General features: G+C 36.5%; 1 non-coding gene across 1 annotated transcript; it reads right to left on the bottom strand.

The window, feature by feature from the left end:
• Nucleotides 1-16562: 16562 nt before the first annotated feature.
• LOC121231231 (small nucleolar RNA R71) lies at nt 16563-16669 on the bottom strand. Its single transcript, XR_005929296.1, has one exon. It is a non-coding gene; the product is annotated as a small nucleolar RNA R71 (small nucleolar RNA).
• Nucleotides 16670-25416: the final 8747 nt, after the last annotated feature.

Consider the following 25416-nt stretch of genomic DNA (forward strand, 5'->3'; position numbering starts at 1 on the left):
AACATTGACTATCACCTGGGAAGGGCGAATGTGGTCGCCAAAGCGTTGAGAAGAAAACCCTTGTTTGCTTTAAGAGCCATGGATGCTCGTTTGGCATTGCTTGATGATGGTTCAGTCTTGGCAGAGCTAGAGGCTAGGCCGAAATTCCTTTAGGAAATCTTCGATGCGCAAATTAATGATGATGACTTGCAAGGAATAAAGACTCAATGTGAGTCAGGTATTGAATCAAATTTTTAGATTTGTTCTGATATATGTTTGATGTTCAGAGATAGGGTTTGTGTACCCAGGGACAATGAGCTTATTCTGAAGATTTTGCAAGAAGCACATGACAGACGTTTGTCAATTCACCTGGAAAGAACCAAGATGTACAACGATTTGAAGAAAATGTACTGGTGGAAGGGTGTGAAAAGAGATATTTCTGAATTCGTATCAAAATGCCTGGTATGTCAGCAAGTTAAAGTTGAACATCAAGTACCTTCAGGGTTGTTAAAGCCTGTGATGGTCCCCGAATGGAAGTGGGACAAAGTTACCATGGATTTCGTGACATGATTGCCATTAACTCCGAAAAAGAAAGATGCCATATGGGTCATAGAGGATAAATTGACGAATTCGGCTCATTTTATTTCGGTAAGGACAGATTATTCCCTTGATAGATTGGCCGACTTGTACATTTCTGAGATAGTAAGATTGCACGGAGTACCACTGTCGATTATTTTAGATAGAGACCTACGGTTCACTTCGAGATTCTGGAAGAAATTACAAGAAGCTTTGGGTATGAAGTTGAGCTTTAGTACAGCTTTTCACCCTCAGACTGATGGTCAGTCTGAGCGGATGATTCAGATTCTCGAGGACATGTTGTGTTGTTGCATCCTCGAATTTCAGGGTAGCTGGGAAAAATAATTGTCGTTGGTAGAATTTGCCTACAACAATAGTTTTCAAACAAGTTTAAAGATGACACCTTATGAGGCCTTGTATGGCAGGAAGTGCCGAACTCTATTGTACTGGGCAAAACTTAAGGAAAGTCAGATTCATGGAGTCGATATGATTAAATAAACTGAAGAGAAAGTTAAAGTGATACGAAATTGCCTAAAAGCGGCATCGGATAGGCAAAATTCATATGCTGATCTGAAAAGAAAGGAAATTGAGTTCCAAGTTGGAGATAGAGTATTCTTGAAAGTATCTCCATGGAAAAGGGTGTTGAGATTTGGTCGGAAAGGCAAACTGAGTCCGCGATTTATTGGACCGTATGAGATCACCGAAAGAGTTGGACCGTTAGCCTATCGTTTGGCATTGCCACCTGAACTGGAAAAGATTCACGATGTGTTCCATGTATCTATGTTAAGGCGATACCGATCAGACCCCTCTCATGTGATTTCACTGACTGAGGTTGAAATTTGACCGGACATGACCTATGGAGAGGAACCAGTTAAGATTTTAGCTCGTGAGATTAAACAATTGAGGAATAAAGATGTGACTTTAGTAAAAGTTTTATGGCATTGACTTGGTGTGGAAGAGGCTACATGGGAGCCGAAAGAAACTATGAGAAGCCAATATCCGAATCTGTTTACTAGTAAGACTTTTGAGGAAGAAAGTCCCTAAGGGGGAGAAATGTAACATCCCAAAATAGGGCCTAGTTGGAATAGTGGTTTCAGGACCACAAATCCAACATCAAAATATTTATTTTATGATTATTATGATGCCTAGAATGTGAGAACATGCATGTGTTAAAGTTTCATGAAGAAATTCTTTGAGTAAGGTGTCCAATTGGAAATTAGGGACTAAATTGAATAAATTTTAAAACTTGAATTCTAGAAAAAATTTGTATGAATTTACTTTAGATTATAAATTAGAAGGTCTTGGAGAGCAATTTTCCCAATTTCTAAGTTTTTGGACAAAACTGAGCTTGCATGGATGAAATTTTAAAGAAAAGGCTTAAGGGCATTTTGGTCATTTGGCATTTTAATAAAATAAAATGGGAAAAAGAAAGCCAAAATCAACCATCTTCTTGCCCATAGCTGCCAAAAATTCCTAGAGCTCCATAAGCTAGGGTTTTCCACATTTCAAGTTCAATAATAAGTGCTCCGAAGCCTTGTTTTTACTGCTCTTTGTATTTTTGAAATCCCGGTAGCTTGCTCTCTCCATTTCTACCCATATTTCATGCTAGGGTTCATGTTTAAAAATTTACCCATGCATGAGTCAGTTGTATTTTGATGTATTATGGAGGGAAATGAAAGATGAATGTGTATTAAACATCTTTTCTTAGGTGATTTTCATGAAAAACCCTTATAGGGACTATTTTACAAAAGTTGTAAAATGTGTGGTAGAAAGGAGAAAATAATGGGAAATGTGGGCTATCATAAGAGGGAAAAGTGTTCGGCTAGGCTTGGGTAAGATAGAAATTGCATGTGTTCCATTATACGAGCCAGTGGACTAAATCGTAAAAAGGTGAAAGGTTAGGGGCAAAATGGTCAATTGGACCGGGGGTGGAATTTAGACTTGAAATGTATAATGTAGAGTCTTAATAATTTAATTTTGTTGTAATAGACCCCTAGGAACAAATTCCGGAGTTTGATCGAGGAAAATGAAAGGTTTTGGAATAACCGAAACACCACTCCGAAACGATTGCCAGGTAAGTTCGGATAACTTAAGGTGAACTAATATGCCAAATTATATGATTTATGAATGTATGATGTTTTCATTGGTTGATGGCATAGAAATACATGAAATGTATCTTTGATAATGATTTGTTAAAAATGTCTCGGTTGAGGTTAAAAAGGGAATTCGATGGATAACCGTAATTAACATGTGAATTGAGATCCTGCATGTGTTGCAGTAAGGGTTTAGCCCTGACAGGTAATCTGTAGATCTCGATTATGAAAATGATCTAGCCCGGACGGGTGTTCCTTTGGATGATTGAGCCTCCCGAAGAATACATGTGTATTCTGGATTTAGCCCAGACGGGTAATCCGATCGGGGTCTGAATTTAGCCTGGACTGGTGATTCAGATCTGAGCTCAATAAAGGTGTTAGTTAAAATAAAGGATTTAACCTGGACTGGTAATCTCGACATCACCTTATGAGTTTACAATATGGGGGATTTAGCCTGGACTGGTAATCCTGCCATAAATATATGGTTGTTGGGAGTACACACCTAATATAATCATCCTTATGAATTGACGGTTAATGAATATTCCATCGAGATTTCCTAAACACTCAACGGTATTAACATGAAATACAAGTACAAAATGAATTGTCAAATGATGAGTTCATCTACGATAATTTATATGGTGCATTGTCGTGTGACTAACTCTTTCGTTGAGTGCATGTGATAGGGAACCATGTCTTATTTGTTGGTTTCTTTATCTATTATGGATGTATGCTAATTACTTGGTAAGTTTACCTTCCGGTTATTCGAGCTTACTAAGCATGTAAGTGCTTGCCCCTCTCTTTTCCCTATTTTTTTCAGAGCTCAAGAACTTGTGAGGATTGGGAGACGGTAGGAAATTCAGCACACTATCATCTATCCCAACTTTGGTATAAAGACATTTCTATTTTGTTCAATGGCATGTATAGGGCCTTGATTATTTTGTTATATGTGTCATTTGATTTGCCAAATGAAGGCATGTAAAGATGTATCTATCTTTTTGTATACGGCCATTGGAATTGGCTCAATCGAAGTAGGCTATGACCTACAAATCCATGCATGTATGACACCAACGATATGGAAACCCATAAATACTAGATGGGAAATAATGAATGAATTACCAAAACGAGTTACCAAAACGAGCCAAATTTTGGCAACTAGTTACCAAAACGATGGGTTGCTATAATTGGCAACGAGTTACCAAAACGAGCCGAATTTTGAATGAATTACAATAATATGGAAACCCATAAATACTAGATGGGAAATAGCCTTGCATGTATGTCACCAATGATATGAGGTCTCCATGAAATAAGTTTTATAAAGATCATTTACAAGGGTATAATTATGTTTTATGTTGTATTTGGTAACCATTAAGCATAAGAAGTAAAAAAGGGGTAACCAAAAGGCTTAGGAAATAGCCTGTTAGAGTCCACATGGTCGGACACACGGGCGTGTGTCTAGGCCGTGTGTGACACACGGCTCACTCCTATAGGTGTGTGCTATGGCCGTGTGTCCCTTACACTTAAAATTTTAGGTCGGTGTAGTACACGAGCAGGCCACACGGGTGTATGCCTTAGCCATGCTTAAAAGACAGGATTGAACATGGGTAGGCCACACGGGCGTGTGCCGAGGCCGTGCTGAAAAGTCAGTGTTGCATAAGGGCTAAGGGCACGGGCGTGTCCCAAACCACATGGGCGTGTGTGACCACACGGTGTATACCCACATGGGCATATGGAGCCCTAAGGCATGAACTTTTTCCAAGTTTTTCTTAAGTTCTCGGTTTAGTCCCGAACCATTTCTAATGTATGTTTTGGGCCCCGTGAGCCTGTTCAAGGGATATGAATCATGTGAATGAGAAGTTTCAAGTTAAAAGAAATTTTATGGTCTGGATTTATATGCGTATGCTTGAGTTAAGTCTAGTAGCACCTCGAGCCCTGTCCTGGCGTTAGATCCAGGCGAGGGGTGTTACAAATACCACATCAAGCCTTTGACAATTACAAGTCAATACATTTGGCCAAATTATAATGACACATATAAGAAAATGACCAAGTCTCTATACATGCCATATTCTTAAAATTTTTAAAATCATCGGCACCCAAAATAATGGTTTGATAGTGTGATGCGAACTCCGATAATCTCCAACCTGAGCTAACTTGGTGACACTATAAAACATGGAAAATAAAACAGAGTAAGCTATACAGCTTAGTAAGCTCGTATGAAAGAAACAAGCAAACCTTACCTTACATTTACATGCAAATAATATAACATAAGATGATATAATTTCCAAAATCTCATGATCATAATTCACTTCCACCACAACCTACCTTAAAATCGTCATTTCACGAATTAATAATCACAAGCTTTAAGTACATAGCTGTACCATCTCATAATAATTTCATACTTAGTCTTATCTTTGTTATACCCAATGAACAACTTGGAATAATAAATTCAGATACTCAAGAAACCTTGAACACAAGGTGCCACATATGTAGCCATTGCTACCTCTATTTCATAACACATATATACTCACTCTTAAGCCATTAACGGACTTGCTCACACAAGTTGTCAGTCAAGATGTAGCTACACGGTACTGCTCACACAAGCTGTCAAGTAACCGTAACATATGTCGATATACTTAGCCATCGGTAGGATGTACAGGACCAGCACCCGAATCACATAACATAAAACCCTAGTGACATGTCACTTGTATCCTAACCTATTCCTAAGGTTCGATTGGGATTTCTTGCTTGTCGAAACATCTTCGAATGTGTCCATAGAGTCATTTATACAATTCATGAAGTATGAAAGCATTTAAAATACAATTATAATAAAGCTCATTTAACATATGAACTTACCTCTGCTACAAAAGTGGCTAAAGGAATCTATTCGTCAATTACTTTATTTTTTCCCCCAATCTAGACCCGAACTTCATTTTTCTTGATCTATAATACCACATTTAACTTATTTAATCTTCACATTATTCAATTCAGCCCAAAAACACATTATGGAAAAAATTACATTTTTCCCTTAACTTTTTAACATTTTACAAATTAGTCCATAGTCTCGTAAAATGAATTTCTTTCAATTTCTTTACAACATGTAATAGCCCATTTTTAGTCAAATCGAAACAGTGATTTCGAAACCAAAAACCCAAAGTAAAAATATTTATTTTTTTATTTTATTAAAGTTTACAGCATGATAGCATTATTGTGTGAAAGTTTCGTAAAGAAATTTTTCTGTTTGAATGGTTAATTTGGTAAAAAGGACTAAATCACATAAAGTGTAAAAGTGGAGTTCTATTAGCTAAAAGTACTTAATAGATACAGACCTCAAAGTTATAGTCTTTTTGTTGTAATTAGACTAGCCTTAGTGTAAGTGGACAATAATGGATATTAAATAGATGTTTTACATGATTTATAATTAAGGGTGTATGTGAAAATTAGTAATTAACATAAGATAAATGAAGCAAAATAAATTTAAACTTCATGCTCATTTTCTTTATCCGAAAATACAAAGAAGAAGAAACCATAGAAGCTTTTTTAGGGTTCGGCACTTACAACGTTAATTTGGTAAGTGATTTTGACTCGATTTTTAATGATTTGTACATTTTTGAGATTGTTGCTTCGTATTATAGCTAGCCCGTACCTTAAATTTCAAAATTGTTAAAGATTTAACATGTTTCCATTGTTTAATGTTTGTGTAATTTGATGAATTATGATATATTTGGAAGGTTTAATGTTAGATTAATAGTTTTTGTAAAGTGTTTTTTTTACAAAAATGTCAAAAAGGCATTAATTTTTGAAATTGTAAAATCAAGTGGGTAAAAGTCTAAAAAAATAAAAGATATGGGCTACTAGGGATTCCATTAAAATTCGGCTAAGCATGGGTTTGTACTAAATTGCATGTATTTGCAATTTTATGTGATAAAGACTAATTTGTAAAAATGTGAAAGTTTAGGGGCAAATGTGTAAAATAGCCCTAATGTGTTTTTTAGACTAAATTGAATAAATAGTTGATTAAATAAGCTAATTTTGATAATATATAGATCAAGATAAGTCGAGATTGGGATTAGATCAGGGAAAAGGAAAAGTGGATGAATAGTCGATAATTTTCATCTGAGCAACTTGAGGTAAGTTCGTATAATTAGAATCAAACTTCTAAATATTTGTAATTATTTGAAATGAATGTATGCAATTGAATAAATGATATAGGTGAAATACAAATGCCTTATTGTTATAGTCTGATGGTTACCGAGCCCCAGTTGAACTATAAAAATTCGTAGGATATGAGTGACATGTCATTAGGGTTACCATTTTGATCGAGATCCTGCATGTGTTGAAGACTCACCGCAGCTCGTATAAGCTTGCCGATATATTAGCTCGTATTACTATTTTCAACTTGTCAGAGCTTACCGTTTCAGCTCAATAAAGCTTACTGTCCATCAGCTCAGGAGGAGCTTACTGATCATAACTCGAAAGAGTGGAAATGATATTGAATTGACAGATTACTGATTTATATACGTAATGTATATCACCCGAGTATCCCTCAATATTCTAATATGTTCAATGGGCATAAAATTATGTTATCAGTTATGTGATAAAGCTATGTGTTATACGGATGAATTACTGGTGATATACATGGATTGTTGATTATATGAATGTGAATGAATTGTTACATGTGTTATATATCTTACATGAATCTGGTATGAAATTGAGATAAAGGTTGATTATATGGACTCATGAGGCTAACATTTTGATGAATGCTTGTGTATAGGCATTTGGCAAGTGAAATTGATATACTTTGTTTACTTGTTTGATTATGTATAAATGGTAAGTTAAATTCTAAATTATACGGACTAAGCTATAAAGCTTAATTTGTTTCTTTTCCATGTTTTGTAGAGGTTTAATAGCTCAATCGATTCGGATAAGTCAAAGTTATGCATCACACTATCCAATTTTCGATTGGTACCTTTGAACTTATGAATATATGTAAATATGGAATGTATAGGCTAGTTATAAAGATGATAGTTATGGTTACTTGATAAAGTGATTTTGTACATGTTGTGGCATAATATAAAGCCATGTGATTTAACTTAATTTGGTATAATGTTTTGGTTGTGTATAAGTATTCAAATATGGTATGTTTTGGCAAGTAATAGATGGAATGGAAATATGCAAATGTTGTCTTGATATATAATCTTGATATATAGTAGGCATATGAATGGAAAATTGCATGATATTAATTAACTATGTCGAATTAGTAAAAAATGTATATGAAATGCTATGGATTGGCTACCTATTGAGTTATAAAATGTTGCAATTTATGTTTGTGCAGGTATGTAAAAATACGGTGGCAAAATGGCTTTGCAAATAGCCTATTTTTGTCCACAGGGGCAGGGACATGGTCGTGTGTCTCAGTCGTGTGCGACACACGGTCATGTTACATGGTCATGTGTCCCTGGGTGTTGAAATTAAATGCAGTTAGAATGTTCCACGTGATCTCACACACGGGTTTGTGACCGGCCGTGTGCTACAAGTCAGTATACCCTATAGTTTTGGCACGGCCTAGCACACAATCTGGCACACGGGCATGTGTGCCCACTTCGAAGGGCGTACAGGCTAAACACACGGGCGTGGTTGGCTGTGTGACCCAAGTTAGTATGTACCCCCTGTTTTCACACGGCTGGTGACGCGGGTGTGTCTGATGGACTTGTGAGACATACGGCTTGGCCACACAGACGTGTGTCCTCTGTATTGATGAAAACTTTTCAAAGTTTTGTGAAAATTTTATAAGTTATCGGTTTAGTCCCGAACCGCTCTTAAAGCATGTTTAAGGCCTCGTAGGCTATTATAAGGGACAAATTGTTTAAGATTGATTGATGATTGTATGAATTGATTGAATGCATGAGAAAAGTACAGTTATATGTGTTATAAGTTCGGTAATGATCCATAACCCTATTCCAGCGTTGAATACGGGTGAGGGGTGTTACATTTATTGGTTTCAGAGCTACAGTTTAGTCGATTCTAGGACTAACGTAGCATGTGTGAGTCTAGCTATACATGCCATATATAAACTGTGATAGTGTGATGACTCTTGACATTTTCAAATCTATTTTTATATAGTAAATGGATCCTGATTGAGCTGTAGTTGATGAGGTTGAGAGTAATGCGCTTACTCATGCTCAAGGGACAGTGCCTTCTGATTCTAAACCCGTAACCGGCAAATAAAGAGCAGAGGCTAAAGAAGCATTCCCTAATTGATGAACGAGTGGTTCACTCAATACATTTGTACAAACTCGGCTGCTCAACAACCTCCACCCTCACCTATTCCCCAACCGATCCCTATAATTCCTCAAGTTAAGGATCCTTTATGATTGAATAAACCACCTGTTGATAAGATATGGAAGCACGGGGCTAAGGAATTTAGAGCCACTGTTAACGATGACCCTGAGAGAGCTGAGTTTTGGCTTGAGAACACGATTCAGGTATTTGATTAGCTGTCTTGTACACCTGAAGAATGTATAAAATTTGTTGTATCACTGTTGAGAGACACTATGTATCAGTGGTGGAATACCTTGATATCTGTAGTTCCACAAGAAAGAGTTATTTGGGAGTTCTTTCAAGTTGAATTTAGAAAGAAATACATCAGCCGAAGGTTCATTGATCAGAAACGAAAGGAATTTCTTGAATTGAAATAGAACTGTATGTCAGTAACAGAATACGAAAGAGAGTTTGTACGACTAAGAAAATATGCTCGTGAATGTGTTTCTTCTAAAGCTATAATGTGTAAAAGGTTCGTAGATGGATTAAATAAAGAAATTAGACTGTTAGTTGGGATTCTTGAGCTAAAAGAGTTTGCCATTTTAGTAGGCAGAGCTTGCAAAGCCGAATAGATTAGTAAAGAGAAAAGAAAAGCCAATTCTGAAGCTAGAGACTTTAGAAAGAGATTTACGAGCAAAGCACATCAGTCAGCATCAAAGAGATCTAGAGAATATCATCCACGTTCTACTGCTTCTGCGAGAATTTTGACCAGAGATAAAGATGCGAGACATTTTAACTCTAAACCTCAAACGGCATCTGTTACTAGTGCGGGTCGTGTTAGAAATGTTGGACCTGAATGTAAGTACTGCAATAAGCGACATTATGGTGAATGTAGGATGATGAGCGAAGCCTGTTTTAAATGTGGATCACTTGGTCATTATCTCCGAGACTGTCTAGAAAAGTCTATAGCTAAAAGAGATCAACAGGCAAAAGTAAGTAATACGACTACTAGAGGGAGACCACCCCAAAACATTGGAAATATGAGTGGTAACCAAGGTGTTACGAGAGATTATGCTGTGAGGTCTGAGGCACTAGCACTTGCCCGAGCTTATGCTATCCGTGCACGGGAGGAGGCATCATCGGCAGACATTATTACTGACACTTTTTCTCTTTTCGATACTGATATAGTTGCATTGATAGATCCTGGATCAACCCATTGATATATTTGTATGAATTTAGTATTTAAAAAGAGCTTACATGTTGAGTCTATAGAGTTTGTTATTAAAGTATCGAATCCCTTAGGCAAGTTTGTTTTAGTTGATAAAATTTGTAAGAATTGTCCTTTGATGACTCGGGGTTACTGTTTTCTGGCTGACTTGATGCTTCTACCATTCGATGAGTTTAACGTGATTATGGGTATGGACTGGCTAACTATGCATAATGCAGTTGTGAGTTGTAGATGAAAGATTATCAAATTGAAATGTCAAAAAGGTGAAATTCTTCGGATTGAGTTTGATGATTCGAGTCAATTACCTACCGTGATATCGTCTATGTTAGCTCAGAAATATATGAAAAAGGGCTATGATGCATATCTTGTATACGTACTGGATGCTAAGGTGTCTAAATCAAAGATTGAATCTATACTTGTTGTTTTCGAGCTTTCGGATGTATTTCCAGAAGAATTATTAGGTTTACCACTGATTAGAGAAGTTAAATTTGGTATTGAATTAGTATCGGGAACAACACTGATACCGATAACTCCGTACAGAATGGCTCCAGCAGAATTAAAAGAGTTGAAAGCTTAGTTGCAAGAATTGATAGACAGATGTTTTGTACGACTGAGTTATTCACCCTGGGGTGCACTGGTATAATTTGTAAAGAAGAAAGACAGCACAATGAAAATGTGTATCGATTATAGACAGCTGAATAAAATGACTATAAAGAAAAAATACCCTCTACCTCGAATTGATGATTTATTTGATCAGTTGAAAGGGGCTACAGTATTTTCAATGATTGATTTGAGATCGAGTTATTGTCAGTTGCGAGTTAAAGAGTCAGATGTGCCGAAAACCGCATTCAGAACGAGGTACAGACATTATGAATTCCTTGTTATGCCTTTTGGATTCACTAATGCTCCAGCAATTTTTATAGACTTGATGAACGGAATATTCAGACCATATTTAGAGAGCTTTGTTGTTGTATTCATTGACGACATTCTGATCTATTCGCGAGATGAATCTGAACATACCGAGCATTTGAGAGTTGTGTTACAAACTCTACATGATAAGAAATTATTTGCAAAGTTTAGCAAATGTGAGTTTTGGCTTTGAGAGGTTGGATTTCTAGGGCATATTGTTTCAGCTGAAGGTATTAGAGTTAACTTGAGTAAGATTTCTGCTATTGTGGATTGGAACCCTCCTAGAAATGTGTTTGAAGTTCGTAGATTTTTGGGTTTAACAGGCTATTACCGAAGATTTGTGAAAGGAATTTGGATGATTGCGACACTGATGACACGAATGTTTCAAAATATGGGAAATTTGCATGGTCAAAAAAATGTCAGCAGGGTTTCGAACAGTTGTAAGTACTGTTAACTGAAGCACTAGTTTTGGTTCAACCTGAATCGGGGAAAGAGTTTGTGATTTATAGTGACACGTCACTAAATGGTCTGGGATGTGTTCTGATGCAAGAAGGAAAAGTTATAGCTTATGCTTCTTGACAATTGAAACTGCATGAAAAGAATTATCTGACACATGATTTAAGGTTGGCTACAATTGTGTTCGCATTGAAAATTTGGTGACACTACTTATATGGTGAAATATTCCAGATTTATAGGGACATAAAAGCTTAAAATATTTGATGTCACAGAAAGATTTGAATCTGCGGCAACGAAGATGGCTTGAGTTATTGAAAGCTTATGAAATTGTGATTGATTATCACCCGAGAAAAGCTAATGTCATTGCTGATGCCCTAAGCTGAAAATCTTTGTTTGCATTTCGAGCAATGAATACCCAGTTGATGGTTTGTGATGATGGGTCTATTTTAGCTGAATTAAAATCTAAACCGTCATTTTTTTAACAAATCTATGAAGCTAAGAAAGATGATCGTGAATTGTAAGTTAAATGAATTCAATGTGAAACTATCCTTAATTTAGAGTTTCAGATTAGAACCGATGATTGTCTAAGGTTTCGAAGTAGAATTTGCATACCGAGAAATTCAAAACTCATTCAAAAGATTTTACACAAAGCGCACAATAGTTGTTTATTGGTTCATCCAGGGAGTACCAAAATGTACAATGATTTGAAACAGTTTTGCTGGTAGTAAGGCATGAAACGAGATATCTCAGAGTTTGTTTCTAAATGTTTAATTTGTCAGCAAGTCAAAGCTGAACATCAAGTACCATCGGGTTTACTGCAACCTATGATAATTCCTGAGTGGAAGTGGGATAGAGTTACGATGGACTTTGTGTCGGGATTGCCCCTAACTCTAAAAAAGAAATATGCTATCTGGGTTTTCGTTGATCGACTAACGAAATATGTTTATTTCATACCGGTATGTATAGATTACTTACTTCATAGATTAGCTGAATTGTACATTTCTGAGATTGTTCAATTGCACGGGCGCCACTATCTATTATTTCTGATAGAGATGAGATTTACGTCGCGATTTTAGAAGAAATTGCAAGAATCCCTAAGTATGATGTTGAATTTTAGTACTACTTTTCATCCTCAGACTGATAGTCATATCGAGAGAGTTATTTAGATTCTCGAAGACATGTTGAAATGTTGTATTTTAGAATTTGAGGGCAGTTGTGAAAAATATTTTTCGTTGATTGAATTAACATATAACAATAGTTTTCAAATGAGTATAAAGATGGCACTGTACGAAGCTTTATATGGTCGCAAATTTTGAACTCCACTATACTGGACTGAACTAAATGAGAAAAAGATTCATGGGGTTGAATTGATCAGAGAAACTGAAAAAAAAAAGAGAAAACAATTTGTGACAATTTAAAAGTAGCTTCAGATCGACAGAAATCATATAAAGCCATGTGATTTAGCTTAATTTGGTATAATGTTTTGGTTGTGTATAACTATTAAAATATGGTATGTTTTGGCAAGTTATAGATGGAACGGAAATATGCAAATGTTGTCTTGATATATAGTATGAATGGAAAATTGCATGATATTAATTAAGTATTTGAATACTATGTCGAATTATTATAAAATGTATATGAAATGTTATGGATTGGCTACCTATTGAGTTATAAAATGTTGCAATTTATGCTTGTGCAGGTATGTAAAAATAGTGTGGCAAAATGGCTTTGCAAATAGCCTATTTTTGTCCACACGGGCAGGGACACGGACGTTTGTCTCAGTCGTGTGCGACACACGGTCATGTTACACGGCTGTGTGTCCCCAGGTGTTGAAATCAAATGCATTCAAAATGCCCCACATGGTTTCAGACACAGGCGTGTGAGTGGCTGTAATAGCCCGATTTAGACCCTAATCAGAACAGTGGTTTCGGGACCACGAATCCAAGTCAGAAAAATATTTAAAAATTATTTTCTGTGTTTATTTTGTGTGAATTGATATCTGTGAAATTTTCGTGACTTAATTTCATTGTTTAGGTGTTCGATTTAATAAAAGGACTTAATCGCGTAAATAGAAAATTTGGCTGTTTAATTTGTAAAAGGCTAATTTGCTATTGGCTTTATAAGTGAAGGCTTTTAAATGGTAAATAACCCATTTGTTTTAATGTGGACGACATTAGGCTTATAAAATATGGTTTTAATATAAGGTCATTAAAGGTAAATTAGGAAACTAAAATAAAAGTTAATATATATCATAAAATATAACATAAAAACTATAGTGCTCATACTTTCTTTCCACCATAGCCGAAACTAAAAACAAAGAGAGGAGAAGAAACCTAGTTCGACCATCTTCCAAGCTAAAATCAAGGTTCGTTCTTTGTCGGTTTTTGATAATTTCTACGTTTTTGAGATCGTTGCTTCGAGTACTACAAAACCCAAGCTTTAATTTTTGATTTTTGATGAATATTTTGAATTGTGCCATTGTTGATAGTTGGTGATTTTTGTTGTTTGATGATGAAAAATGAAAATATGTTTGAATGAGCTTAATTTGAATATGTTTAGATCAAGAACCAAAGAAATCGGATTCAGATCGGGGGAAAACGAAAGTTGTCCACTAATTGCCCCATTCTGTTTTGTATCACCCGAGGTAAGTTTATAAACAAATAGACGTGTTTATTGGTAATTTAATGTTATATTTATATGCTGTTATGAAATGTTAGAATTTATATATACTATGGCCGAATATGATTCAATATGGTTACTACACTTTCGAGTTCGATTCAACCTAGATACGATGTCCGAAAGCCCCGTATGAACCTTAGGAATAGCTAGGATACATATTTCATCACATTGGATTCCGATATATGTGTGTGAGTAAGTCCATGGAATCGATTTGTGATTTCGGTATGTGTTTACGAGTAAGACCCTGTCTGGGACAGTGGCATCGATATGTGGCTACATCTAAGACAATGATAAACCGTAATTTATACATATTTTTACCCTATGCTTAACACATTTTATGGATGATTTTTCCTTAAAATTAGTGAATTCGATGCTACTAATGCCTTAATTTCATGTTTTATACTTAGGTGAGCATAGGAGAGCGAAAGGAACGAGAAACGGGCCAAAAACAGAGAAAATGGGCCAGCGTATGAAATCAACATAGCCAGGACTTCCTCACACGGGCAGACCACACGGCCATGTCAATTTTTTAGAATCGAAGCACGACTCACACGGGTAGAACACACGCCCGTGCCATTCTAACAGGCTCGAGCACGGCCTGAAGTAATCACACACGGGCGTGTCCCTGTCGAGCCCAAGTTGAGTCCAATTCGGAAAAGACCAATTTTGAGGGTTCTTAGGCATTCCAAAGCCTATAAATACATCCTAAAGGAGGAGGAAATAGGGAGGCACAGGGAGGAAGGAAGGAATTACTCGAAGAAAGCTGATTGATCTATCTCAGAAGCCGGATTCATCATCAAGACTGAAGATCTCCCCTCAATTTCCCTTCAGGAGTTTTGGGTTTTCTTTATGTTTTGTATTCATTATTCTTCTGAGATGTTTCCTTTTTAGTTATGAACTAAATCCCCTAAATACCTAAGTGGAATGAAACCTAAGACGAATCTTGTTATTGTTTTCTAAATTGTATGATAAATATTTGACTTGTTTTTAATTATGTGTTAATTCTTGTTTTGATATTCTATGATATTGATTCAAGTTAAGCTCTTATTCAGAGGAGGAATAGACCCTGTCTAAAAGTAAAATTGTCATAATTAAGCAGAGTTGATTGTGCGCCTAGAGATAGGGTGACAAGATTTTGCCGGATTAGGGTGAAATCTAATAAGGGGATCCATAGATCGAGTTAATGCAACCCTAGGGTGTTAATTAGAGAAAAGTCTCAATTATTCAATCTAGGGATTAGACGTTATTAGTCTTGAATAGGGATAATAACATAACTTAGGGATCTGTACGGAACAAGTTGAATGAATAAATTGTCCGATTCGGAGCCAGAATAACAAGTAAAGTCTAGGTGGATTTTTCCTTAGGTATTGTCTTCATTCAATCAATTTTCCCAAAAGCAATTCCCCAATTCTTTTCTCTGTGAGTTCTTAGTTTAGATAATTAGTTAAATAAAACAAAATCTCTTTATTCTTAGGCTAGATAATAAAAAGACATTCATTACTAGTACTTTTAGTTCCTTTGGGTTTGACAATCCGGTCTTGCTAAAACTATACTACTGTTCGATAGGTACACTTGCCTACATCATAATAATAGTTAGTTTCAAGAATGATTAATTATAAATTTATAAAACTTATCTCACAAAATCACGATCAAGTTTTTGGCACCGTTGCCGGGGAACTAAGATATTAGGAACACTCAATTTTTATTACTTTAGCCGTTTATTTTTCTTGCAAGTTAATTTTATTTTATTTTTATTATTATTTATTAATTTACTTTTTCTTTCTCTTAGCAGGTTTTTATAGTTTATGACTAGAACAAACCCGTCAGGACCACTACTTTTTGACGAAGAAATCGATCGCACAACTTACAGAAATCGAAGAGAAGTAAGGCGAGGCTTAAGATACACAGAGGAAGAGCAAGAGGACGATATCATGACTACGACTGAGGAGATGGCTGAAAATCAAGACAATCAGCTACCTCCTATGATACCCGCTGAACTAGCAAATCAGAATCCTACTCCTCGTACTATGTATGATTATGCTAAACCTACTTTAACAGGAACTGAGTCAAGTATAGTTAGGCCTGCTATTGCTGTGAATAATTTTGAACTAAAACCTAACACTATTCAAATGATACAGTAATTTGTTTAGTTTGATGGTTTGTAGGATGAGGATCCAAACACTCACTTGGTAAATTTCCTGGAATTCTATGATACATTTAAAATTAATGGCATTTCTGACGATTCCATTCATCTTCGGTTATTCCCTTTTTCATTGAGGAACAAAGCTAAACAGTGGTTGAACTTGTTACCACAAGGGTCAATTACTACTTGGGAACAAATGACTGATAAATTTTTATTAAAATATTTTCCACTCGGTAAAACGGCCAAATTACGTAATGATATCTCTTCGTTTGTGCAGATGGACTTAGAGATTCTTTACGATGCATGGGAGAGATACAAGGACCTACTGCAAAGGTGTCCTTACCATAGATTACCTCTATGGTTGCAAGATCAAACATTCTACAATGGTGTGAACCCCTTGACAAGACAGATGATTGATGCAGCAGCCGAGGGAACCATCAATAACAAAACACCTGAAAAGGCTTACGAATTTATTGAAGAGATGTCACTGAATAACTATCAGTGGCAAGTCATGAGGACTAAACCAACTAAAACAGCAGGCGTTTATAACGTCGATTCAGTTACTATGCTGTCAAACCAAGTAGAACTTCTAAATAAAAAGATTGATGGTTTACTTGGTTCTTTGCAGGTTCATCCAGTAATGCATTGTGAAGTCAGTGGAGGTGGATCAAGCAATTCAGAATATCAATCCTATGGCCACAGCATGGAGAACAAACGATTAAATTACATGGGTAATAATCCTCGATCTCAAAATAATCCTTATAGCAATACTTATAATGCAGGTTGGAGGAACCACCCAAATTTCTCCTGGGGTGGTTAAGGAAATCAAATGCCACAGAATCCTCCGGGTTTTCAACAACCACCCTATCAACAGGAAAAGAAATTGAACCTTGAAGAGATGCTATCTAAATTTATCTCGGTGTCAGAAACTTGCTTCCAGAACACCGAGACAACACTTAAAAATCAACAAGCGTCCATCCAAGGGCTCGAAACTCAGATAGGCCAGCTGTCCAAACTAATCCCCGAATGACCACAAGGTACCTTGCCAAGTAATACTGAACCCAACCCAATGGAACAGCTCAATGCAATTAATGTTCAAAATGAAGAAGGATTCCTTGAGCTTGAGCCAGAACCGAGGCAAGAAACTGTGGTGAGCAGAGGTCAAGGTGAGGTAGGTCATAATAAAAACAAATCAGTGAATGTCGAATATAAACCTCGTGTGCCATACCCCAATGCAAAAAGGAAAGACCATTCAGATGAACAATTTGGTAAATTCCTTAAACTCTTAAAAAAAATTACATATTAACTTACCGTTTATTGAAACTCTATAACAGATGACAAACGCAATGAAATTTTTAAAGGAGATTTTCGCAAATAAGCGGAAGTTGGATGAGGCGTCGCATGTGGAGCTAAATGCAGTTTGCTCAGCTATTCTGTAGAATATGCTACCCAAAAAATTAAAAGATCCAGAGAGTTTCACAATTCCTTGCTTAATTGGTAGTTTAGATGGTACTAATATATTAGCTGATTTAGGGGCTAGTACTAACGTCATGTCCCAAAAAATGTTCAAACAATTAGGTCTTGGGAAACCCAAAAAGACTAGGATGAGCATTCAATTAGCAAATAAAACTATAAGATTTCCTAGGGGTATTATTGAAGATGTGCTAGTTAAAATCAATAAATTTATATTTCCCATTGACTTTATTGTTCTAGACATAGATGAGGATAGCAACACTCCTTTGATTTTAGGAAGGTCATTTTTAGCAACTGCTAAAATGATTATTGATGTTGGCACAGGTGAGCTCACACTTCGTGTGGGAGACAAAACAATCACCCATCAAGCTCACAATTCTGGCTACACATCGGAAATTGAAGGTCATCGTCTAAACCATTCTACTAAAACTGACAATATGGTGCAACCTACTTTTCAGGAAATGAGTCTGAAGGAAGTACATGAGCCATTCTCAAGCAATAGTAGAGGACCTATTCATGAAGAACGAAGGCTACAAATCAAGGAGCTAGATGAATGGCGGACGCATAAACTGAGAACCCACGATAAACCAAAACTACACCACCTTCCCAAATCAACTTGAGGTTGGAGATAAAGTTTTTATTAGATGCCGCAGATCCTCACATTGTCACTACCAAACTGACTGAAGAAGTCCCTCTTACGGTACTTAGCATTTTCCCATTCGGTACAGTAGCAGTAAGTCATCCCAAGTTCGACACTTTTAAGGTAAACAACACCCATCTAAAACCTTATTTTGATGAGAATGATAGCAGGAATGAGGAGTATAAACTCCTCGAACCCCCATGACCATTCAATGGAGAGGTAAGTCGAGCTTAGACTATAAATAAATGCTTCTCGGGAGGCAACCCGAGCACTAACTGTATTAACTTGTTTAAATTTTAGTGTTTAACACCTAACTTACTAACGGAGCTCTTGAATACAGGTTTCCCACACAGACACGACCTAGCACACGGGCATTCCTTAGGCCATGTGGAAATAAGGCAAAGATTTTTCCTAGCACGAGCTACGATAAATAGCCAAGGCCGTGCGACATGGCCATGGGCGAACCTGCCAAAACAACACGGGCGTGCGACACGCCCGTGCCTTGAAATCGCTGCCAAACCTGTCAAATTAACACGGGCGTGTGACACGCTCGTGCCAAGCAACCATTTTAGAACCTGTTAGATTAACATGGGCGTGGGACTACATACACAGGCGTGAGAGAAGCGAACGAAGATAGACACGGCTGTGTGCACCCACACGCCTAAGGAACAAGGGCGTGAGCCAATTCTCAGATGCACCCAAATTTAAAATTCGCGAATCACACGGGTAAAAATTGGGGAACACGGGCGTGTTCCCTGGCGTGTGTCCCAAAATCTATAAATACCCTGCACTATTCATTGTCTTCTTCACTCAAAATCCCTAACCCTAGCCGTTGCAAGTCCACACGGCCTCCCTACCATGCCTGTGCGCCGCTCTCCACTCCATTCTTTGACACCCAATCTCTCTCCCTAAGTGTTTGTTTACTCTTTTCACTTCTATTTTACTTATTTCTAATGCTTATTATCAAAATAATCTTCATTTTCCCCCATACTATTTTCATTTTGCTCATTATTCTATCATTTAATTTGCATTCTTAGGTTATTTATCGTACACTTCATGTTGAATCGAGTTGTTAGGCAAGCATCATTCTATTGTCATACCCATGCCATTACTATGCTCATTCTCATGCAATTACCATGCTAATGTCACAAAATTATGCTATCAAATTGATTATTTTGATTGAGTTTGGTTAGTATTAGTAGTTTTGGCTGAAATTGTTAGTTCAAATTCATGGCTTTCCCCTTTTCAAATTCATTTACCTACTATTATTCTTTTTTATATTGCAAGTATACAATGTCGTCTTCACGTGGTAAAAAGGTCGTCGTCCCTGCTTCAAAGAAAAGGAAGGGAGCGTCATCTTCTTTAGGTCCTACAGTGAAAATTTGTCACCCTTTCCTGTAGTTCCCCATTTGGCCCCAAGAAGAACTTTTCCAAATACTCTGAGCCCGACCTTTAATTGTGGGTCGTTGGATCGATTAGGCTACAGTAGAACAAGTCCAGTTGGCTAATGCGATTTGGGCCCTCCGAACCAGCGACCCTTGGGAACTTTTCTTTGGGATCATCGAGCCAACATATCTCGAGCTCACGATGGAACTATGCTCAACATTTTATCTTCAGACCGTAATGACGAACTACGATGATCCCAGCAAGGTCCAATTTTCCCTAGGCGGATTAGTCCGCCAGCTAAGCGTCCTAGAATTTGATTCTGCACTGGACTTATAGACTGAGGAGTTCAAGGAGGAGAATGACTTATATGATCTCAACCGCCACATCCATCACTCTCCTTCACGGTGCTGGGACACACTATTACCAGGTTCAGCCACCTACAATCCTAGCTGCTCCAAGGCATCGGCTCTCCCTCCATCTCTGAGGTACCTACACGCCATTTTGGCTCACATGTTAGCAGGAAGGCGAGAGAGCACTGGCGTCGTCAACACTCACGACGCCTACTTTCTATGGTGTATGTCACATGGGCACGTCATAGACCTTGCTTATTTTATTGCCCTCGCCATTCAGCACCAGTCGGAGCGGCATAGGAAGGGGTCATCTCTATTGGCCCCTATGTTACTCGGTTGGCTCGACACTTCAGGCTCCTCAACACCGCGGCCCAAGAATCATCTTTGACCCTCATTGGCCTGATATCTTCACAAGGAATCTTGAGCATGCTAAGCATTATGATAATCCAAAAATGCCGAAGAACCTACCCTCCTCAATATCGTCTCGCCCAATCTACCGAGGAGGACGCCCTTGAGGACATTACTGAAGATGTCCCCCCACAGCACAAGGACCCACCGTCTCAGCCACCACTACCCTCTCGTCTAGTTCATGTGGTGGCTTCATATGCTGACATCTCTGAGTGCCTCACTCGATTCGAGCAGCAGTGTTTTCAACGATTTGATAACATTGATGCTACTCTACAGCAGATTTGTCAGCACTTCCACATCTCATCGCCACCACCACCTCGCGAACCATCCGGCGATGATGATGTTTAATTTTAATTTTATTTTTATTTTCATTTTATGTTTTTATTAATTTCACCTTTAACTTTTAAATGTTATTTCCTTTTTTTTACTATATTAGGTTTTATAAACAAATCTCGGTTAATTCTTTATGAGAAATTATTCTTCTTAATATCCCCTAAAAAGTTCTTGATTTTATCACAGTTATAAAGAGCTACAAAGCTCACCATTACTTAGGAACTTGAAACTCCACTAGGAAAGGTTCTCCACGACTGCCATGTCTTGCTCGACCACGACCATGGCTACCACCAGATATAATATTCTTTTGGCGCAGATTTATGGACTAATGATCCTCTACCACCGCCGGAGTATCATTCTCCACCCTCACACCGATTATTCTCCAAAACTCCAGTTCAAGGAAATTCATTCATCACTCAGGAAGTTTCACTTCTCTCCCTAACTTATTTTTATATTCTTTTCTATATATCTATCTTTGTACATTCAGGGCAATGTACACCTTAAGTGTGGGGGGTATTTATTTCACTCTCAGAAAAATCCATGAATGATTGCCTTGTTCTCTTGAAAGCTCTCATATCATGTTTAGGATAAATTTTGATTCATTTATGATTTTTATTGATATATCTAGAATTAAAACATAGGCATTCATGCATTGATGGTTTAACTTTAAGACATTAGGGAAGCAAGCATGATACGTTGATTTTTAAGAGTTTAAAATTTTAGGTTGTTTCCCCAGGTCTAAGTATTATCTTAAATTAGAATTCACAAGTTTAAACATCAAAAAGCCATAATTTTTGTGAGATCTTGAGCCTTCAAGAGCATCTATTAATTCTTTCATGCTCACTTTCATTATGAGTGCGTCAGTATTGAACTATTATTCTAGAACTTGCTTGATTATGCATGTCAAGACCATACTATTTGATTTGATATGTCAAGATGATAGAGGCACTTAGGATTAACCCACTTATGCCATGAAAAGCCTACCTCCACGATTAACCCTTAGTAAACCCCGTTAAGCTAACAAGCCATTTCTTGTATTACCCTTAATATTAACCCTTAACCCATTATTGTTGAAATCCCCTCAATTATTTTGATCCCTATTTTTGTCGAGATTTGAGTTGAATAAATTACTTAGTTATGTCTTGTTCTTAATAGTTAGTCTATGTTATTTGACTTGTTCTTAAAAAAATGTATATATATTAGTAGTAATATTTTGTTTTTGAGTTTAGGTACTTAAATTCCATATTCTAAGAAAAAGCTCTATTGTACGCAAGTAATGATTAAAAATTTTTCTAGTTAAGTAATTTTTTAATTCAATCTCGATTCTAACTTTTTCTTTCAGCTTGTGACCACACCCCTAACCAAGCCTCATTACAACCCTCTAAACACCTTTTGATTGATGTATCATCTCAATTTATAGTGCTGGAGATTTGATTTTCATGCAAGCCTATGGTAATAACTTTTCATATTGACTGATGAGTGCTACTTTCATTGTCCTTAAACATTTTGAGTGATTTGAGTGAATCTTTAGTGAGGATGTTAAACTCCGTGAGATTTCAGTCGAGGTAACCACTTAGATAAGGGGAGATGCCTAAGTTTTGCATGATTAAATACTCAACTTGGAATATTTGAAGCTCTAATGTTCTTTTAGTTGAATTCTCAATATGCGAATACTCATGAATTAGTTTGACATATTATCAATAGAAATCATAAGTTGAGAAGAATTTATTTTGATTATGAGTTGAGGATTTTGCTTGAGGACAAGCAAATGCTTAAGTGTAGGGGTATTTGATAAACTATAATTTATACATATTTTTACCCCATGCTTAACACATTTTATGGATGATTTTTCCTTAGAATTGGTGAATTCAATGCTCCTAATGCCTTAATTTCATGTTTTATACTTAGGTGAGCATAGAAAAGCGAAAGAACGAGAAACGGGCCAAAAAATAGAGAAAATGGGCCAACGTACGAAATCAACACGGCCTGGACTTCCTCACACGGGCAGACCACACGGCCGTGTCAATTTGGCAGAATCGAAGCATGACTCACACGGGTAGAACACACGCCCGTGCCATTCTAACAGGCTCGAGCACGGCCTGAAGTAATCGTACATAGGCGTGTCCCTGTTGAGCCCAAGTTTAGTCCAATTTGGAAAAGGCTAATTTTGATGGCTTTTAGGCATTCTAAAAACTTATAAATTCACCCTAAAGGAAGAGGCAAGAGGAGGCACAGAGAGCAAGGAAGGAATTACTCGAAGAAAGCCAATTGATCCATCTTAGAAGCCAGATTCATCATCAAGACTGAAGATCTCCCCTCAATTTCCCTTCAAGAGTTTTGGGTTTTCTTTAAGTTTTGTAATCATTATTCTTCTGAGATGTTTTCCTTTTTATTTATGAACTAAATCCCTTAAATACCTAAGGGGAATTAAACCTAAGATGAATCTTGTTATTATTTTCTGAATTGTATGATAAATATTTGACTTGTTCGTAATTATGTGTTCTTAATTCTTGTTTTGATATTCCTAGATGTTGATTCAAGTTAAGCTCTTATTCAGAGGAGGAATAGACCCTGTCTAAGAGTACAATTGTTATAATTAAGTGGAGTTGATTGCGCGCCTACAGATAGGGTGACAAAATTTTACCGAATTAGGGTGACACCTAATAAGGGGATCCATAGATTGAGTTAATGCAACCCTAGGCTGTTAATTAGAGAAACGTCTCAATTATTCAATCTAGGGATTAGACGTTATTAGTCTTGAATAGGGATAATAACATAACTTAGGGATCTCTACGGAACAAGTTAAATAAATAAATCGTCTGATTCGGAGTTAGAATAACAAGTGAAGTCTAGGTGGATTCTTCCTTAAGTATTGTCTTAATTTAATCATTTTCCAAAAGTAATCCCCGAATTCTATTTTCTGTGAATTCTTAGTTTAGTTAATTAGTTAGTTATTTTCAAGAACGATTAATTATAAATTTATAAAACTTATCACACAAAATCACGATAAAAAATTCCTTGCTTAATTGGTAGTTTAGATGTTAATAATGCATTAGCTGATTTAGGGGCTAGTATTAACGTCATGCCCTACAAAATGTTCAAACAATTAGGTCTTGGGAAACCCAAACAGACTGGGATGAGCATTCAATTAGCAGATAAAGCTATAAGATTTCCTAGGGGTATTATTGAAGATGTGCTAGTTAAAATCGATAAATTTATATTTCCCATTGACTTCATTGTTCTAGACATAGAGGAGGATAGCAACACTCCTTTGATTTTAGGAAGGCCTTTTTTAGCAACTGCTAAAACGATTATTGATGTTGGAACAGGTGAGCTCACACTTCGTGTGGGAGACGAAACAATCACCCTTCAAGATCGTAATTTCGGCAACACATTGAAAATTGAAGGTGATTGTCTAAACCATTCTACTAAAACTGACAATATGGTGCAACCTACTTTGCAGAAAATGAGTTTGAAGGAAGTACATGTCAAGCTTGAGGTGTTACTAAACTTATCTTACCTTTTAAACCACTCTAAACCACTTATTTTAATTTTCGGAATAAACTATTTTTCTACGTCATGGTTGCTTAAAATTTCATTTCTCGAGTTTCAAAACTCAAAATTAAGATCTGTAAATTTTTCTTGAAACTAGACTCATATATCTATCTACTAATTTTTTTCTAGAATTTTTGACTTAGCCAATTAGTACAGTTTATTAGTTAAAGTTACCCCTGTTTTAGAATTCGACTGCACTGGCCTCTACTTACTACGGACCACTTTTCTCTCTGTAAAAAAATCATATGACTATACCATTTATTTCTATTAAAACTATATTCAGTAAGGAGTCTAACCATATAAATTACACCACATAATTATTTTTTTAAAATTTATGGTGAATTTCTAAAGTTGGAACAGGGGATCCAGAAATCGCTCTGGCCCTATTTCACCAAAACTCATATACCCTATAAAATACAAAACCTTTACCTGTTTTGCTTATTCCATATGAAAATAGACACAACGAGCTTTAATTTCATATATTATTCACCATCAACCCATGTCTCTACAATTTCTTGTGATTTTTTAAAATCCCATTATTTCTGATAGTTGAATCTATTTTTAAGTTACTTTCACATTTTTCTTAGTTTTCATGTGATAGTTACTACTTAATCATACATACTATTAAACATGTATATCATCAGCCACTCTATTAGCTAATCACTAGCAAGTATTTACACATCATTCATTGATCATATCATATCAAAAGAAACTAAGTTCCTATACATGCCATACACAAAATGAAACGTCTAACTATACCAATGTGATTTCTTCGATAGTGTGATCGGGTCTCCGACGTTTCCTTCGATCCCCGAGTGGCTTGATAAAAACTATAAGAAAAAGAAAATAAATAGAGTAAGCACTAGGCTTAGTAAGCTTACAAGAAAATAAATTACAACACTCAACATAATGAATAATTATACATAATGTCACCTAGCCTCATAAACTTTCTT

This window comes from Gossypium hirsutum, chromosome A06 (assembly GCF_007990345.1).
Source record: "Gossypium hirsutum isolate 1008001.06 chromosome A06, Gossypium_hirsutum_v2.1, whole genome shotgun sequence".
Lineage (NCBI taxonomy): Eukaryota > Viridiplantae > Streptophyta > Magnoliopsida > Malvales > Malvaceae > Gossypium > Gossypium hirsutum.